Source organism: Podarcis filfolensis, assembly GCF_964270895.1.
Source record: "Podarcis filfolensis genome assembly, chromosome: 1".
Taxonomy (NCBI): domain Eukaryota; kingdom Metazoa; phylum Chordata; class Lepidosauria; order Squamata; family Lacertidae; genus Podarcis; species Podarcis filfolensis.
In genome coordinates this window covers 34967045-34973044 of record NC_139604.1, presented here as the reverse complement: position 1 = coordinate 34973044, position 6000 = coordinate 34967045, and positions in this window count along the sequence as shown.

Here is a 6000-nt window from a genome sequence, read left to right as displayed (position 1 = left end):
GAAATAAAGAGGGCTCAAAAAGTCCTCAACTTTGCCTGGGCTTGATGGTGTTCTTTTTGTTAACATTTTTTAAGACACCCACATGACGGTTGGGAACAGTTTATGATCATACACATAGCCAATTCCACATGCCACGGCAAATGAACAATAATTTGTGCATACTTGGTGTTTGAAGCTGTTATTGGCATTTAACCTTGTTAATCAAAGCTAACTGGTGGGTCCTTTGGCATAATAACGGCTTTTCTGGAAATCAGATATGGTGAGCCAGTGGCTCATATGTGGGGCAGGAGAATGGCAAAATCCGCACCAGATGTTTATGTTCCATTAATTTCACAAGTGCTGGTCCCAGTCCAGTCAGCATTGGGTAGAATTAGCTCATCTGGTGAAAAGCTGGAGCTGTGTTCACTGGTCTGCTGTAGGTGATCTAGAGCCAGCGATAGATGTGCTTCATTTTTCCTGCCTAAGTTAACATAGTAAATGGCTCAAGTTGAAACTATTGAGCTGTGAAATATGATTCACCACTGCCTATCCCTTTCTGTCTCATGGCGTAATTATTCTTTCCATTTAAAGACCATTTAAAGGTGAAATTAAGAAAACAAAGATGTAATCCTCGACGAACTTCGCCTAATGAGATCTTTACAGCCTTTCTGAAGCTCCTCATTAATTTGCACCAATCACAGATTCCAGTTCTGCAAAATACTTTCCTCCCACGGACTGTAGTGATCCTCGCTTAGAAATATTTTACATTGTCCCTGAGTTTTCTGGCATGTTCCCAGAGCTGCTTCTTTTTGTGTATTCTATAATCAATGGAGGAAAACAGAAGGAATTAAGTGCATTTCCCCAAAACAAAACAAATAAGTCCTGTGTGGGCATTCAGAAGAACTCACAAAATAAACATTTTTTAAAAATGGAAGCTTAGAGCATGACATGCAGTGAAGAATATTCTGTTTTCTTTTTAAAAATTATTTCTTAGCTTAACTCATCCCAAAAATTCTTATACTAAGTCACAGACTGCAATCAGTTGGATTAAGTTAGGCAGCAATCCTAACTCTTTCTCCTCTGAAATAAGTTCCATTTGATTGAGTGGGGCTTACTCCCAGGTAAATGAGGTTAGGATTGAATGGGCAGTCATTAATAGGTGTACTCCATTGTTTTAAAAAGTAATTAACACCATAAGAAGCAATATATAATCCTCAACACTTAATACACATTCATTCTAGATGAGAGATTTCCAGCCAGCGATGCACTCATAATTTTAGACTGAATTAAATGATCGTAATGTTATTGCTTCACTTACTTCAAAAGGTCTTACTCTAGCGGTGTGCACCAGCCACAATATCTGACTTGCATATGTAGCTTTGGGAAGCAACCTGATCTGTTTCAGAGCCACACTGTTTATTTCCAATTTGTGTTGGGCCAGACTCAGCCCCACTTGTCATTACTGGGCCATCCTCTTTTTCCAGCTGCTGCTGCTGCCCGAGTTGATTTAAACTATTCTTTGTTTAGCAGCCACCACAGTATTGAGGATTTTACAAAGGACATTTCATTAAAACTTCAAACAGGATGAATGGAGTTGCCGCACTCACCTCATAGGAAGAGCCAGTTTGGCCAACAGAACTTTGCCGTTTTCCATTTGCATGCACTGTCCCTGTTTGATGGGAAATTAATCCAACCGTATCTTTGAAAACTTGAAAAATGTCAAAGCATAAAAAAGTCAGAAATGGCAAGTGCAGGCCATAAAAAGTTTATTTTTTTTTAAAATAAATTTTTATTGGTTTTACAACATATATTAACACACAAAAACTAACAATTCACAACATAACACATTAACAAACAAACATGTAAACACGTATAATTTCATAACCTTTTTTTCTTAAACCTTATTTCAACGACTTCCCCATACCTCCCTTTTCTGCATCCCTGTTTTAAACTTTTTCAGCAACCCCTAATTTCAATTACTTATGATTCAATTTCTTTGATCCTTTTTCTCTTACCCAATCATTTATCGCTGCAATTCTGTTTTACGTTACCCATGACATTTTAGCACTCATTAATTTTACAACAGTTCTTAAGATAAACTTTAAATTTCTTCCAATCTTCTTCCACCGTCTCTTTCCCTTGGTCACGGATTCTGCCAGTCATCTCGGCCAGTCCCATATAGTCAATCACCTTCGTCTGCCACTCTTCCAGCGTGGGTAGTTCTTGTGTCTTCCAATACTTTGCTAAAAGAACTCTTGCTGCTGTTGTAGCATACATAAAGAACGTCCTATCTTTCCTTGACACCAATTGGCCTACCATGCCCAGGAGGAAAGCCTCTGGTTTCTTATGAAAAGTACACTTAAGTACCTTCTTAATTTCATTATAGATCATTTCCCAGAAGGCCTTGATCCTTGGGCACATCCACCAAAGTTGGTAGAAAGTACCTTCAGTTTCCTTACATTTCCAGCATTTATTATTGGGCGTATGATAGATTTTTGCAAGCTTGACTGGGGTCATGTACCACCTATAGATCATTTTCATAATGTTCTCTCTTAAGGCATTACATGCCGTAAACTTTATACCGGTAGTCCATAACTGTTCCCAGTCAGCAAACATAATGTCGTGACCAATGTCTTGTGCCCATTTAATCATAGCTGATTTAACCGTCTCATCCTGTGTATTCCATTTCAACAGCAAGTTATACATTCTTGACAGATTCTTAGTATTGGGTTCCAAAAGCTCTGTTTCTAATTTTGACCTCTCCACCTGGAAGCCGATTTTCCTGTCCTGTTTGAAAACTTCATTTATCTGGTAATAATGAAGCCAGTCTCTTACTTTAGACTTCAATTTCTCATAACTCTGCAATTTCACTTTTCCCTCCTCATGCTCTATAATTTCCCAATATTTTGGCCATTTGGATTCCATATTAAGTTTTTTCACTTCCTTAGCTTCCATTGGTGACAACCACCTAGGGGTTTTGTTTTCCAACAAATCTTTATACCGAATCCAAACATTATATAATGCTTTCCTAACGATATGGTTTTTGAAACCTTGATGGTTTTTAACCTTGTCATACCATATATATGCATGCCAGCCAAATCTGTTATTGAACCCTTCCAAATCCAAAATGTCTGTGTTTTCAAGAAGCAGCCAGTTTTTCAGCCAGCAAAAAGCCGCTGATTCATAATACAATTTTAAGTCCGGCAGGGCAAACCCCCCTCTTTCTTTTGCATCAGTTAGTATCTTAAATTTTATTCTGGGCTTTTTGCCCTGCCAGACAAATCTAGATATGTCTTTTTGCCACCTCTTGAAACAATCCATTTTATCCACAATCTGCAATGTTTGAAACAAAAATAACATTCTTGGCAAAACATTCATCTTAATAACAGCAATTCGGCCTAACAAGGAAAGTCTCAAATTTGACCATATTTCTAAATCTTTCTTAACTTCTGTCCAACATTTCTCATAATTATCTTTAAATAAGTTCACATTCTTAGATGTCAAATTAATCCCCAGGTATTTCACCTTCTTTGCTACCATTAAACCAGTTTCACTCTGGAACTTCTCTCTTTCAGCAACTGTTAGATTTTTATCCAGTACTTTCGTTTTCTGTTTGTTCAACTTAAAACCTGCTACTTGACCAAATACTTGTATTAGCTCTAAAACTCTTCTCGTACTAGTGTCTGGCTCTTGTAAAGTTTAAATCTGGCATGAGCATTACAGATGATGGCAATAGCAGTTCCTGCTGCTAATGATTCGATCCACTGTTGTGTAAGCAAAACTCTTCTTTTGAAAGAGGTGCACTGAAGCCCCTGAAAGGCATCTTGTGAACCAAGGGCAGGGGTTTAGCAAGGCCTGAAATGTATGGGGGGGGGGGCTGCAGTGGCATAAGAACAGTGTTTTTGATCACAGGGAAGGTTCCAAGTGCACTTTGCATGCACAGGGATATTGCTCCCCCCCCCCAATGCCTGGTTTCAGCTGTCAAGTGTTCTCTCTGAACATCTGAAAAAAGAGTGTTAAAGTTGGTTGGAACTGCAACACATTAAATATTTTGTTTATTTAGTGTCAACACCAAACTGTGGCTGGAATGAGTCCTTGATGCTTGCCTGGATCAAGAATGGACAGATGTATGTGTGGAGACCTCTTAGTTTTGCAAAGCTGGAATGTAGTCTACTATAAAAGGGTAAGAGTCATAGCCATTGCTCTACTCACTTTCATCTTTCTGGTCTCTCTTCTGCATTTGTCTCTTGCCATTTCCACAACCCCTAGAAGGCTGTCCATGAAGGAATGTGGTTCTTGGACTGAAAAGGTTCCTCACCCCAGTTTAAGACTTTAAAGGACATAATCAGCACTTTGAATTGAACCCCAAACCAAACTGGAAGCCAATGGATGTGGTCTAATGCATGATCTAACCTGATAGACCCATGTAAAACCATGTCAATTAATGCATTAAAAAAATTTTTGCATTGAGCATGGGAAAATTCTGAATATAACAGATTTTACTTCAAGTGAACCAAGACTGAACAACAAGCACTGTGCCAAAGATCTGCACTTGTTTTGTGTCCAATTTAATTAACATTTATGGAGTATGAAGTAAAAAATGAGCAAGACTTACCCCTAAATTCCCCTTGCCTGTTGGCTCCACTGTTCTGCCACATGCTGGAGATCTGTAACTTCATTTGTGAGAGGAAACTAGAGAAATCCCTGCAGCCTAGTTGTGAAACCTGGCTGGCTTCCTGTCTTGATTTATTCCACAGCCAATGAATTGTTCACACTCGTCTACACTGTCTGGATTGAATTACATATTGCTAAATATGCATAGCTGAAAACTCTGGTTATTTAGGGCTGCCTTTAGTGAATATTTTTAGTGTCTGGAGAACACGTAACTACTGTATCCTAGTCACAAGAAATGTGGAAAGATGGTGTCAGGATTCAAAACCCACCTAGGAGTTATTTCAGGAGATAGGCCAATGTATTTTGATGTTTGAGGCAAAAAAAGTCCCATGCTCCCACTCTCACACCAATGGTAGTAAAAAAATATAATACTATGCTAAATAATTGATATTTTGATGGCATTCAGTGGTATCCTAAATCTGTTGCTTCAGCCCACCCTCCACCCCTGCAGCCTGCCTTTCATCCTCTGTGTGCAGTAACAACATCTCTCTCTCTCTCTCTCTCTCTCTCTCTCTGAATCCTGGACTGGCAAACTGTATCTCTGGGCCCAGCTGAATGTGATAGTAAACATTCCATTTGTTGCTGCTTTTCTTGAAACACACCTGAATCTCATTGGGACTGTAGTGTCGAGGTTCGATAACCTTTTTGCCATGGTTTTGCCAAAAAAATCTACCCCCCTCCCAACATTCCTAGTATTAGTCCTGATATAGAAGCTTCCATTGGTGCCCCTTCTTGCTTCTGTTACTGTTTAAAAAAAGGCAGGGGGAGAGAGAGAGAGAGAACATCATGTGATGTATTCAGGCTATATACACACTATCCCTTTAAGGCACATTCTCAGGCAGGAGCAGGTGAGGGAGAGCTTCATGGAGGCCCCTCCAGTGGTGGGGAGGGGGGCTGCTGCTTCTGTAGGGCATGTGGTCAGAATTCGGCACTCGGTTCCTGAAGCAATGGATTCTGATGGACCCTGACCCTGTTTTGAAGAATCACAGTATTCGTTTTAGGTTGCCCATGTGATATCTATCATTCATGCCACAGGTCAATCATGAAACCATCTGCTGGGACGAGGACCAAAGAGATACAGTGCGTGAGGGAAGTAATGTGTCTTACTATGGGGGGGGGAGGAGTGAGAGGGCAAAAACCATACTCTGACTGTAAGGGGGCAACAGGTGAAGCTGCCCATAGGAGAGCAGCAGAGGATGGGAGGTTAAGGTAGCATAGGAATAGGGGAAGGAAATGGCAGAAGGAAGGCATCCCACTTGCTTCCTAAGATGTGGGACCCAATCACAGGTGGCCTGGCACAGAAGGAAAGTTGGGCATTTGGGGGCATATTTTGCCACAAACTTTCAG